The 14440-nt window shown below is 39.4% G+C and overlaps 1 long non-coding RNA gene across 1 annotated transcript in view; it reads left to right on the top strand.

The window, feature by feature from the left end:
- Window positions 1-829: 829 nt before the first annotated feature.
- The window catches only part of LOC119767677, a 229223-nt gene continuing 215612 nt past the window's right edge, over window positions 830-14440 (top strand). Inside the window, exon 1 of the long non-coding RNA XR_005277646.1 lies at window positions 830-2318. This is a non-coding gene — a long non-coding RNA (uncharacterized LOC119767677). The remainder of the gene's footprint in view (window positions 2319-14440) is intronic.

The following is a 14440-nucleotide window of genomic DNA, read 5'->3' as shown; positions in this document are numbered from 1 at the left end:
GACATTAGTATTTTAGCTTATTTAGTCAGAGCTAAATTTGTTTAACCTTTGTTATTGGCATATTTCAGCAAAATTAATTTAACGTTTGTTGAATTCACAAATTGAACAAATTGTGCTTTGGTTCAACTTAAAAATAGCAATTTATTTTTCTCAGTTTTTACACGTTCGACTTTTAATCATGGTTGTATTTTAAAGCATTCATTGGCTACCCTTTAATAAATTAATGAAAAAACTTTCTCCGCTCTTTCACTATAAACATTCATTGTTCCACAATATTACCCGAACTATCAAATCGCCCTCTCCCTCACTCCATTTCCCTCCACCCCAATCTGTCCCACTAATGCACCGATCCGTAAAAACATCCCAACTCCCCTCGACCCAACTATTCCGATATCAGTTTCCCACTGCTACTAGCCGCCGTTGGCGGCCCTCTCCATGTTTGTTCAGCAACATCATCACCACCATCATCAGCGGCAACTCCACGCTCCCTTGCTAACAACCAGCTCCAACAGTGGTAGCTCATGTTTGTCTTTGGTTCCTACCCTACTCGACCTCCCCCCCCCCCAACATTTCAAGCTGACCTTCTTCCGGCGAAACAAAAACCCGACTTTAAGGTTGCCCAAGTCTCTCGCCCCGACTGGAACGCGACTTCCAGCGCGGCGGGGGCAGGTTCGTCACTTACTGCGCATGCTCACCAAATCTCCTCCGAAACACGAAGCTCGCTCTCTTTGAGCGGGACTTTGGGTTTCACGAGAGAGAGAGAGACGAGCGAGTCGAGACCTTCCAGCATCCTGGCGGCGGCCGGCTCTCGCCAGTTATTCGCCGGATTCTGTGACGTTTGGAGATTTTCTTTGCGGAAAAGCGTGCGTCCTCGCTCTCTCGACGGAATTGTTACGCCGCGGAGTTTACGAGGTTTTCTGGGGAGTTTTGCTGATCGTCCGGGAAGTTTTGGGTGGAAAAGGTGACCTTTTTTGAAGGGTTTTGTTGGCGTGCGACGACTTTTTCGGAAGTTCGCTGCTGGCACCCTTGAAAGGGTTTGAAGAAGGAAAGAAAATTTGTCGATTTTTGGAGTTGGAAAAGGAAAAATCACAAATAAAAATATTGGCATTCCTACGTTTCAGTGAGTGTGCTTGTGTGCCTTCGGCACACGTGAGTCGATTGTTATAAATTGAAAGAGATAAAATAAATATATTAAATTGCCAATTGTGAGGAGTTCAGCTGAATCCTTCGATTCCCGTTCGCTGTGTGTGATTGTGTCCTTGTGTGTGAAAAAAGGACTGAAGAAGCTCCAAATTGAAAAAGCGAAAGCAAAAAAAAAAAAATAAGCCAAGAATCGTCGACGATTTCCAATTTTCGAGAGCAGCGAAGGCGAAGCCACACAATAGTCCACGTGGCTTGTCGTAAGACTAGCAGGTTCTCGATAGCTTAAGGTGGTTGGGGTAGGAGCAGAATCCCCCCTCCTTCTCGAGCCGCTTTATTTCCTGGAGCTGGGAGGGAAAACCCACCCGCAGGGGGTCCCAGGATTATCTCGGAACGAGGCAAGTTTTGCGCTCGACACAGATAAATCAGTTATTGGATTAAATTTATTGAAGGAAAAAATCGATCCGAGTTGGAGCTCTGCACGAGTTCAACTCCCGTGAGGGCACTTAGCCAGAATTATTAAGTGTGGCATTCAGATTAAGGCCCACCTTCGGTGTGGTCTTCTGTGGCTTCTCGACGACCTCCTCTGTATTGTGAAATTTGTGCTTGCCGAAGGCGTCGATTTTGCCTTGGCCAACAAAAAAGAGTGCTCCAAAAAAAGTGCACCAAAAGCATTGCTCTGTTCTCCCAGTGCAAAATTGTGTTTATCCACCATTAAAAGGAAGAGAAAGCAAGAAAACAGTGCCCGCGCGCGAGGTAGCATCATCATCATCCTCCGATCGTCCTGAAGCTTGTGTTTGTTGTGTGCTTAACCTAGTTGTTGCAGTGAAGGGGGGTGGGAGGCAATACGGTGTGCTGCAGCAGTTTTGTTGTTGTTTTTTACCCGAAAGGTGGCCAAGTCCACCGGAAAAAAGGCAGCCGATAAAAGCGTGTTAGATAAAGCCAGAAAAAAAGTGTAACAACCTCCACTTTCCCAAAAAAAAAAGAAGAAGCAAAAATAAAAAAAAGTGAGTGTTTCTAACGATTGCAGCAATTTCCATCTTCTCAACGACGACGATACAAACAGTCCGGAAAAACCGCACAACCCGCAAGCACAGCTTGGGCACCAAATGAGGATAAAGTGCATCGGAGAAAAAGCCAGCTCCATTTTGCACCCGAATGTGTGTGTGTGTGAAAAGGTAAGAGTGCTTGTTTGATCCAACTCCAAACTCGGGTCTCTCTGATAAACTCGGCTTTCTGGAGTGTGTGTGGTTGAGAAGCAATTGGAAGCTCTTTTAACTGTGTGGGGTGGAATCATCAATCAGGCGCCAATCATGGCAAACGATTCAAGTGCATTTCAAAGCCCCGGGGAATGGGGGGTTTTGATTGGGGGAATCCTCCCCCAAGAGATTGTGGTTACTTACTGGAGGGAAAGTCTGAAAGTGAATGGTCAATGAAAACATGTTGTGATGAACGAGCAAGGATACTTGACTATCGAGGATTCGGGAAAGTCGAGAGTTGAGGTATCAATTATGCAGTTGGTAAACATTTTCTGGAAATGTGTTTACATCGAACGAGGTGATAAAGCGTGATTAAATCTGAAAGTTCCGAGGAAAGGATTTGCTGCACTTACTACACGGAAAAAAAAGAGTTCCAAAAATCGTAAACAAGCGTTCATGCAAATGGGAACCATGACGAAATTGTTCAAATTCCATGGAACAATTTTTCAAAAACGTACCACGAGATTTGAACACTTTGTTAGTGGTTCCCAGTGTTGCAAAAGAGTGATAGAAAAGCTATCAATAGATTATCTCTGCCCCAAAAATATCCGAGAGTATAGCGGCCGTCACTATAGCTTGTGAGACCTCTTCCTGTGTCTCGTGATTCCCAGCGATGTCATTCTCTCTTTATCACTCCTTCCCTTTTCCTCGACTATGCGCTCTCACCGCTGAGTCTCTCAACCTCTCCGAAAACTGCAATGAGAGAACGCGAGATGGCGATTAGAGCCGACCACGCATGACGCCCCTTCAAACTGCGTTTGCAAAATTGGTTTTGTGGCGGCTTTTGTGGTTAAACGCTGTTGCGGTAGGGTGATCGTGGAAGCGAGAATGAGAGAGAAAAGGAAAATGTCAATCGCGAGTGGGTAAACACGAAAACGTGTTCGGCTATGTTCGGCGCTGAGAGTTTCAATGAAGAGAGAAGAGCAGTTGTATTTGAGGCATGAATATTCAGGCGAGATAATTGTAGTTGCTGAGAGGTGATATTTTGATATTTTAACAACCCTGGTGGTTCCCAATTTTATGAGCGCTTGTTCACGATTTTTGGAACACTTTTTTCTCCGTGTACTAGATTTTTTTAGTCAATTTTAGTTTAGTTGGAAATTTTGAAACTTAAGTCAGCTAAATTAAAATTTTGTCAGTGTACGTTAAGATTAGAAGCGAAGAAACGCTGTTGAGTTGAACGTCAAGAACTAGAAAATTTTTGTTTGTCGCAATTCCTGTATTCATAATTTTAAATGATGTTTAATCCGGAAGTTTCAATGAAAGCCGCATGTTATTTTATACACTATATTCTTGATTTACACAGCGAAATGGGGGTGTTTAAATCGAGAATCGATAAAAAATGTGACTTAAAAAAGATTTATTTAATTATGCTTGTGATGAACCAAAATTGATACTTTTTAAGCGAACTAATTTCCGGATAGTTGCTTCCTTGACTTGATATAAAGTCCACACTAACAAGTTGCCGTACTCAATAAAACAACAAATCACTAATTTTACAATCTGATTGCTTAGATGTACGTTTTGTCTTGAGATTAATGGTTAAAATCCAAAATAATTAAACGGGAGTTTTCTTGACACCAGCATCCCATTGCTCGTCTTTAGAATAAAACTATAAACCTTAAATACACTAGGCCAGGGGTGCCCAACCTTTTTGCTCGCCGGGCCAGATCTGACTTTTCTAAACCAGTGGCGGGCCGGATCAAAAGTTAGATAAAAGTTGAAAATGTAAACTTTTTTTTTAAATTAAAGGTTCTTTCAAGTCTAGAGTTTCTTTTTAAATGTTTTTTTTTTTATGTAAAAAGCAAAGCAATCCACTTTAACGAACCCCGGGTCTTTTGTGGTCTCTGTTGCAAGTTTTTGCTCATTTCTATGCATCCGAAGGTTATGTGTGTTGAGTCACTCAAAACCTCTTTTACGCTAATGGACCGACGTTTTACTTCCCCATCCGATAGAAGGCGTGGTCAGGCAAATCTCGTCTCGAAAAATGTCACCGGGTCCGTCTGGGATTGAACCCAAGCCATACTGGGGTTTGGAGGCTACCACGCTTACCACTAAACCACCAGACCCGGCTTGTTTTTTTATGTGTCCTATCAATAAACAAACTAGTGTTAGTTCATTACCTTGATTTTAGAAAGATAAACAAAGATAAATTTCAAAAATTTGTTTATTTGATTTATTATTTTTTGTTTAAAATTGTTTGTGTAATTGCTTATGAAAAAATATATTTTTGCTCGCTGATTTCTTTACTTATTTTGGACTTTTTTTTAAATTCTAGAATTTTTTGCAGCAATCTTTATTTTCAGTACGACTATAATTACTGTCTGTAAGCTTTTTCAAACAAAACTTTATCACTGCAAATTTACTAAAAAAAAATACTTTGTTTTGCTTACTCACTTATTGAAAAAATCAATTTTCATCAAGTTCCTCAAAAAACAAACTTCAATTTGCAGTAAACATGGTACAAATTATAGAATTTTAAATTAAATGTCTTTTGTGCATTTGTAGACAGCGAAACATTTTTCATTTAACATTTTTACAAAATGGGTAATTTCGTTATCTTGCGCCATTTTACAGTTTATTGGTTGATTCTGAAACTTTCAATGAAGAAACGACATGATGCAATCGAAAGAAAAAATGTTTCAAATTAAAAAGCCAAATCAAAGTTATATCGCAAAAAAAATGATCTCAACATTATTTTTTTTTATTTAGACACTCAATTTTTTTATTTAATAATTCATGATCAGCGTTAGGTGCCGGTCATAGAACTATTTTTAAAAGCCGTCGCGGGCCGGATGAAATGGCTTCACGGGCCGGATCCGGCCCGCGGGCCGGACGTTGGGCAGGCCTGCACTAGGCCAATGGTCGCAACGCTTGGTTAGAGCGTATCCCAGATCTTATACCGCCCCAAAAATCGTCCAACTCCAATCAATACTAACATGACGATAGGGCGTCCAATTTTCCTGGATTTTTAATTTCCCGGAAAACGGGAAAAATATTTTTTTGAATCCCGGAAATCGCATAATACTGTTAGTTGATGACAATCTACACTTTGATCTAAACAAGAACAGCAGTTTTTCTATATCTTAAAATACAATAAAAATGTTTTTTTGTTCTTTGTAGTGCCTTGGATTTTAAATGAACCTGAAATTTTAATCAAATGTGATTAAAATTAAATAAGTTTCGTTTTAAAAATTTTATTATTTTTTGATGACATGACCAAGCTAAACAAATTTCCTTGAAATCGTCTATAAAATTATGTGAGTCAATGTAAAAATTTTGATAAATTTAGAAGCTCATGTTTTACATGAAACATATTTTACAAACTATCTTTAAGTCAATACCGCTTACTATTGTGCCTAAAATAATGACAAACATTCTAAACTAATGAATAAAAACATGTTAAGTCCAAAAATAATGTAAGTTAAAATTATAAATAATTGTTCGCATTTCAAATCAGGTATTTCCTTTTCTAATTGGTCAATTTAGAAAGTTTTTTTATTTTTTCATAGACAATGTATTTTCCATAAAAATCAGAATAACCAATTTTTCGAATATTGCCACGTTTTTAATAAGATTTCATGATCAAGCACATCTATGAAGGATAAAAAACTGTGATCTTGTTTTATGCTTTATCTTTTTGCCATCCCCTTTCCCTTAAAATTTTAGTATGTTTTTTTTCTTAATTTTTCTACTCTTGGTGACACCTTTATTTAAAAGTAAAAATTGTTCCAAAATGGATTGTGATGTAACACACACCTGAAAGGAACTCCAAAACGCTGTTTTGCACCTCAAAAGAACTTATTGTATTTTGATCAATCACCAAAAAAAAAAACGATTTTGAATTAATTAGATTCCGCGTAAAAATTATAAATAATTCGATAAAAAACCGTCAAATTCAAATCGAGATAACAAAACATAGACACCGAAAGACACGGAGATATTTTCAGGAAATGAGGTTGAAAGTGTCAACTTTCAGGTGCATTATTCGGTTTTGCGCCAAAATGCGCCATTTTGAAAACATAGCAACTTGGAAATAGGCTTAAAATCACTTAAAAATGGTTATGACTCTTCAATGAAGGCTCAACACATTTTGCTGCATTTTGCTTTTTCTCTTCAGAACATAGTAGGCCGCTTAAATTTTAACATTTTGAGTTATGTATCACCTAAACAAGTGCTTGTTTGGACAACTTTTGAAAATTAAGATTAAGAGCTTCAAATTTGGCGCCTTCGACAGACTATCATGATTGTTACTCCACTACAACTTTGCCGAAGACACCAAAGTCCTACAACGTCATCCAACAAAGTTAGTTTTTGGTTGACTTCCAGGAAGTTCGTCACCCTGTATGTCGATAACTTCAAAAGACAATCAAGTACAACAACTCTTCCCAAGAGTTATCAATTTATTCTGTGCACTACCAAAATTGAATTTCCAGACCAAATTCTGTTTTTTTTTTATCAATTCCAGGAATTCCCGAGACAAAATATAAAAAAAAATGGTGGTGAGAATCCCAATTATCGATTCCTAGGCAACTTGGGCTTAGACAATCATCACATCACATGGCGAAATCCAGTCTTTTTTTTTCTCAACTTATGTTTATTAGGTCCTTTTAGGTGCTGTGACCAGGTTGGGACCGAGGATCAGTAAAACAATATATAATAACAAAAAAAAAAACTCCTTAAATTCCATACTTGGAGATCATGTAACTGACGAGGGTTACTTGGTCCAAGCGGGTCTTGCAGGTCGGTCTTGAACCTGCCGATGTACTCGGAAAAAATCCCCCACAGCTCAGCCGAACTGTAGAGTACCTCCCCGGCTTCCTTCTCTGTGGCTCCACCGTCTCGGGGGCCACCTTGGCTGCTTCCTGCGGGACGAGGGCGATCCTTGGATTTTCCGTCCAGAACTGCGCCCGGCAGCGGAGGGAACTCCGCCGGCGTAAACGCCGGAACTGCTGGACTCTGCTTCTCCACCTTCCTTGCCGGCGGTTTCGGTTTCGACGCCTGCTGGCGCCTCCGGATGAAGTCCGCACGCTTAGGGCAGCTGCGGTCCGTGGCTTCGTGGGCTCCAGAGCAGTTGGCACACCGCTTCGGCTCGGCTTCTTGGACTTTGCACTCGTCCGTTTTATGGGGACCCCCACAGTTGTTGCACCTGCCTTTCAGGCCAGTTCCTGGTTCCATGACCCAGCTGCAAGCAGTTCCTGCACTGGGTCACGTTCCGCCGCTTGTTCCGGTAGGCCTCCCACCGGATGATAGGGCTTGCCACAACTTTCATTGCAGAGAGCTTCTTCAGATTGGTGTATCCCTTGGGGAAGACCACAATGTACGCAGTTTCGTCCACGGTGGACTTTTCCTTGCGCTTGATGATATGCACCTCCAGCGCGTCCAGCTTGAGATCCCTCTTCAGAAGGTACTTGACCTCGTCCGGTTTCAGTTCATCAGGAAAACCACGAAGAACCACCCGATGATTGCGTTCGCTCCGCCGATCGTGGGTGTTGAATTCCACTTTCTTCTTCTTGAGTAGCTCTTGCAACTTGTCAAAATCTTTGACAGAGAAGCAGGTCACCTTGGTTCCAAATCGGGTTAGTTTGTAAATCGGTTTGAAACCTAATTTACAACTTTCCACTATCGCCACGAGCTTGTAAAAATCCGTGGTGTTCTTCACCACCAAAGGTGGTTGCTTTTGTTTACCTGACTGGCCGGGTGGTGGAACCGCCGGGGCGTCCTCCTCCTGTTGGGCTGGCATTGTTGTTGTTTTGTTATCCGCTAACGGGCTGAACTTGTTGTTGTTGAGCAGGGTCTTCTCAACTTTTTCTCCTTCGATGCCGATTCCAGTGACCTCGCTGGACTTCTTCCGCTTCCGATTCCCGCGGACGGGACGAAAATCTTCCTCCTCGGAGGATTCCTCCACCTCCATCTGTCAAAAACTTCCAAGCACGCGAGATGCGAAATCCAGTCTGCAATTCCGTTAAAATCACCGTCTCCTAGCGAAGCGCCCCCCTTCGACTTACTGTTACTCCAGAAAATGGATATTCCAGAAATTTCTGGCCACCTGGCATCGCTGTATTCATACAAAGTTGGATGAATTTTAGGGTGACAATAAAAAAAATCATCAGAGATTTCCCCTTATTCGATTCCTTGAGTGAAATCGGTTAAGATTAAGATTAAGGTTGCTTTTTATCGTTGAAATTACTGAAAAAAAAATTCATACAAAAACGTCTTCTTTAAATCGTGAATAAGACATAAGGGTCCCAAGTAACAATTTAAGTTTTTTTACTTTCTTAAAGATAGATTCAAGTTATCTTAGCCAAAAAATATCAAAAAGCCAAACTTTCTCCAGAACAACAATAAATCAGCGTTAAACCTGAGTTAAGAGCAAAGTGGACTATTTTAGGAGGTTATCAAGAGCGTTTATGCGGAGTAATTTGAAACTAAGCAACTTTGACGTTGATTTTTACAATACTCTGCAAATGCTCTTTATTGCTATTCTTAAACTTATTCTCAAGCTTCAAAAATTTATAACAACATAGAAGAGATCTTCAAGACTGTAATAAAGTGAACTTAAACTTATTTGGTCTCGTTGATGATAAAAAAGATTTGTCGAAGAAAACCCAGTTCTGAATTTTATTTCGTGAAATCCATTTAATCTTTTCGAAATTAATTCACAAATGGCCGATGAACTTAAGCTTACACCGATAATTATATTATAATAATCAAATAAATATAACTGTGACTTTACGCAGCCATTTTTATCGTAAAATTCTTGCCATACAAATTTCACTGATCAATTTTCTTAGATGCCTCGAAAAAATATGCATCGAAGGTATGAATCTTTCAAAATTACTATGATTTGTAATTTTTAATGGAACAATTAATTCTACATCAGCAGAAAATTCAACATGGCTTCCGTTTTTGGGCGTTATTTTTTCATGTTAATATGGCTGATCTCATCAAATCTATTCTCTCTTACTCAAAGCAGTTATTAGAGCTATGTTTCTTGAAAAGCTCTTGTTCAAGATTAAGTAAGAACATGTAGACTGCAATAAGCTTTAATGCGGTTTTATCGCAGAGTAAAACGCGTAGTATTGCGACCGTAGCGCATGCACATATTTGTTTGCAGGAGGTAGATCCGAAAAAGATTTTTGGAAATGCTTTTTTGTCGTTGGATAAAAACAATGGCGTTAATTATTTTTCAAATCTTTTTATTTATTCATTGAACGGCCGCGATTTTTGAAGAAAACACTGATCTTGCACTTGAATCTAAATGTAAGGACGGGTACTGGACACGGATTCACCGGCAGGTTGGTGTTTTGCTCGCACCTTTTTCGACAGCCTTGACGAGAGCCTTGGCTACTTTAACGGCAATTCAGCCTCGGCGCGTTCCACATCAGTAGAGGCCGACGAAAGTTTGCCCTGGGCGCCGGACACACCGACATCCAGTTCCTCAACCGGGTGGGCTTCTTCGGCCAGCACCTGTCGAAAAAAAAATCACAGGGAAAAAAAACGTTGAAATAACGAACATTTTTAGTCACAGTAATCAACACGAAACCAATAAAAACACTAGCACTCCGCGGGACATTTTTCTCCATTCTCGAAACGCCTAATTCTGGTCCGGATGCGTCGTGCCGATTTTGCGTGTCGGAGAGGTCACTAAACTGACTGACTGTACGAATATTCAGTGATTTGACAGATCAAGTTCAAAGACTCTTGAATTATGCTTTCATTAAACGGAGTAGTTTTAGTTCAGTTTTAAGGCAGTTTTGGCAATGTAAAATGGTCTTAAAAATAACCTCTCTGGGATAACTTCAAGTCAAACAACGAAGAGTGGCATAAAACTATGTGTCATGCTTCTAAAGTGCTCTTGAAGATACTTTTAAGAGATTTCTATCGTAAATCTTTAAAGTTTTGTTCAATATCATTACAACACCGAGTAGCAAATTTTAAATCTTTTATAAAACCTGCTAAGAAGTAGAAGCATTTTGCTTGTTACTTGGGGGTTGTTAACTCGAATAGGTTTGCGGTCTTCGACAAAGTTGTTCTTTTTTGTCACCCTAATGGATATGCACGTAAATCTTTCGATTTTTAGCAATTTTCATGATGAAATTTATATTGAAACTGACTCATACAATATATTTCTCAAACACAAATATTTTTAGTACACCCAAAACTGGCAGCGCTAGTCCGAGAGAATGATGGTCTCGAGTCGAGAGAATAGTGGTACCATTCACGGACGCAGAGAACACAGCTCGAGATGGGCGATAGAACTATTCTCTCGAGGTTCATTTGCAAAAAAAGTTCATCCGTCAAACAAAAAACCAAATTGTCGACAACGGGAATCGAACCAGAGACCTTTGACAAACCAATCCAATGACTTAGCTGCCTCGGCCACCACAGCTTGGTGACCATGGAGAAGTCAGAAGTCGATGTATGACACTTGTTGGAGATTTATTGATTCAACTAACGAATGAACTCATTTGTTATGATGGTGTGAGTTGGTATCATTATTCTATCGATTTTGGCACAGAGCCCTCAATAAATTTTGAGAGAACGATTATCTCGATTCTGAATTTTGGGTGTAGAGTGACTTTGTGATGATTGCATATCTGTTTAATTCTTGCTTCAAAGGTTTTGTAAATATTGGAATAAAACAAATAAATATTTTTGTTCCTGTTGATTTTTGCTTTGCAAATCTTTTTTTTTTTCCTGGGTTAATGAAGATTCGAAAAGTAAATTGAATTTCTCTAATAATGACATGTCAAAAAAAATACAATTGAGTAGCGGAAAATGGCAGAGTTTTTTAAACTTTTTAAGTGTTTTTTCAACGAAAAATACGTTTTTGGAATTTTGAGTTCGCTATAAAATTGGGCGTCCAATTTCACATAAAAGTCCCTTTGACATAAAAGTTTCTATCTCATCACCGTTTCAGGCTGCAAATTATTAAAAAACACCTCTTTTTTAGCAAGTTCAAAAATGAAAGAGGTCGTACCGCCCCTCCGTCACGAGATGTCAAAACGAAGCTTGGATTCGTGATCAGGGGCAAAAGTTACCCCTTAGGACAAAGTTTCACGCAAATCGGAGAGGAGACGGGGCAACAATTTCCGATTTCGTGTGAGTTGGTAGAGAATTACCCAGTTGTTTTCCTTTTTTCCAGAAATTTATATTTGTAACCATTTAAAATTACATTTTAAAGTCCACTTCCAATGAAAACGAACATTAAATTCCCCTGTAGCAACTTTTGAAGCTTCCATGCGATTACAATGAAAAATATTAAACTCGATTTGTCGACAAACATGGGCCCTTTCAATCAGCATGGTTTCATTCCGATTGACTTACAAAGCGCATTCATTCATGAGTGCGATGCTTGTACCGTGTACCATCGAAGCTATGCTAAACATTTTCGTATTCATATGGTGTAATGAACGAAAATAACACCACACAGTGCGTGATCACAGCAAAACGTTATTTTTTTCTGTTTTTCAAACAACAATTTTCCAAACGTTTATATTCGTTGCGTGGGAGGCGGACTTGGAAAAAAAACATTCCCCATTGTGGTATTTTTCCGGCTGATAAAATATTTCAAATATAAATAGAGTTCCATTCTGTCATTCCACGTGGTGGAGGAGCTTTTCCGAGAGGGGAAAAATTCGCTCTATTTACTTCAACATCATCAGCCAGATTATCTCGCGGAGCTTCCTCCGTTCCACGTTTTACAAACAATCAATGAATAAACTGTGTCAATATTGCCAGATAATTGAATTGATACACATCTAATGTGGTGGAAATCCGCTTTCACCGTAATATGTTTATCATAAACACTGTAACGGCAATCAATTTTCGTTGCGTTGGGGTGGGTCCGTTGCACGCTGCTCAGCGTTGATTACTGTAATTAAAGACTTCCACCCCCGGGGGATTACTGCCTGCTGCATTCAACCTAGGAAAAGGAAGGCAATCAATCCTGCCATTTGAATGGGTTATAAAAGCTGCGGAAAGTCATTAGGCACCTGTCGTTTAGAAACCCCACTCCCCTTTCCTCGCCACCCTCAAGCCAGCAATTCAAATCGAAGGTAATTTGCAAACGACAATTGTGTGGCCCAAGACGGCTGGCTTCACCTGAAGGAACACGACTCTAACTCAGTGGTGGAACGGGCCCGGACCCAATGAAAGAGCTCGGCTAATTTGGCTTGCAACTTTTCATTCACCCACCGAGAGGAGTGAAACGATGAAGTCGAAGAGCTGTTAAATGCACTCACACTTGCACACTCGCACACAGACACAACCAGATGAGAAAGTGCTAATTACCTACTCGATAAATTTGATTGAATTATTCAACCGTACTAATTCGGTCTAATTAGGGGGCCGGATGTTTCCTGGCTATGGGCTGGTGAATCGGGGTTGGGGAAAACTTACGTGAAAAGAGTGGTGGGGTTGGCTGGGGATCTGGAACTTATTGAACCGAGCAGTGCTGCTGCTGGATAATGAATAGATGCAGGTGTGTGTAATATGACGAAGCTTTTGTTGAAACTTTTTGGTATACATGCAGGGTTGTTAAGCTGATCAATTTTTTGTACAAAATTGAACCAATGTGTTTACTCTGACTGATTTTTTTTAGTATGCCAAAAGAAGTCATTTTATAGCATAAGTTAGGCAATTAAAAATTTTGTTGAAGTTTTTGTAAGCAAAAGTAAATCAATGGGCAAATATTGCACTTTGATTATTGAAAAAGCTTCTTAAATCAGTCGAAAACGGTTTGAATGCATTGTACAACGCTTTTAAATGCATTTTTAAATCAATTTAGACTCTTTAATCTCTACTCAAATTAAGAATTTGAAACAGCGATCGGTGGAAAACGTATAATTGTAGAAAAATATATTTTCATAAATTAATTGATATTTCCTAAATTTTTGATGGATGCATAACTTTAATAATGAAAAAAGCATGTTGCAATTCGTTTTGTTTACAAATGTTGAAACCAGGCTTTTAAATTAAAAACTTACTTAATCCACCTATGTGGTTGATGCCTTCCTCACTTTTTACCAACATTTGGTGATATGATGGGTTTGGACACAAATTCCATCTATTTCTCAATAAAAATAATTACACAAATGTCACTTAAGCGGTCAAAACTTGAAACTGAGCGTTGCCAGATCTTCAATGTTTTGGACTCATGGGAAAAACTCATTACCTAACCAACGATGAGTCGGATGATGGATCCGGACATAGCATAGGCATTAATAAAAGTACATAAATATCACTTAAGTGGTCATATTTCGAGATAGGGTTGCCAGATCTTCAATGTTTTGGACTCATTGGAAAGGTCTTTAGATTACTTAAACAACGATGGGTCGGATGATAGATCCGGACATAGTTTACATACATTTAAGTGAGATCCGGCTTCAAAAAAGTACATAAATATCACTTAAGTGGTCATAACCTGAGACAGGGTTACCAGATCTTCAATGTCTTGGACTCATTGGAAAGGTCTTTTGATTACCTAACTAACGATGGGTCGGATGATAGATCCGGACATAGTTTACATACATTTAAGTGAGATCCGGCTTCAAAAAAGTACATAAATATCACTTAAGTGGTCATAACCTGAGACAGGGTTACCAGATCTTCAATGTCTTGGACTCATTGGAAAGGTCTTTTGATTACCTAACTAACGATGGGTCGGATGATAGATCAGGACATAGTTTACATACATTTAAGTGAGATCTGGTTTCAAAAAAGTACATAAATATCACTTAAGTGGTCATAACCTGAGACAGGGTTACCAGATCTTCAATGTCTTGGACTCATTGGAAAGGTCTTTTGATTACTTAACCAACGATGGGTTGGATGATAGATCCGGACATAGTTTTCATATAGATAAGTGAGATCCGGCATCAAAATTTCAGCACCTGATTCGCAACTCTGACACTTTTTTATACGTAACTTTTGAACTACTTATCGGATCTTCAAACAATTCAATAGTGCACTATGGGGCACCAAAACGAATCGAATGCAACTTGTTTGACTCAAATCGGATCAGCCAGTGCCGAGAA

The sequence above is a fragment of the Culex quinquefasciatus genome, chromosome 2 (genome assembly GCF_015732765.1).
Source record: "Culex quinquefasciatus strain JHB chromosome 2, VPISU_Cqui_1.0_pri_paternal, whole genome shotgun sequence".
In the NCBI taxonomy this organism is placed as follows: Eukaryota; Metazoa; Arthropoda; class Insecta; order Diptera; family Culicidae; genus Culex; species Culex quinquefasciatus.
Note: the sequence above shows the minus strand (reverse complement) of the source record. Positions and strands in the feature narration are given on the sequence as shown.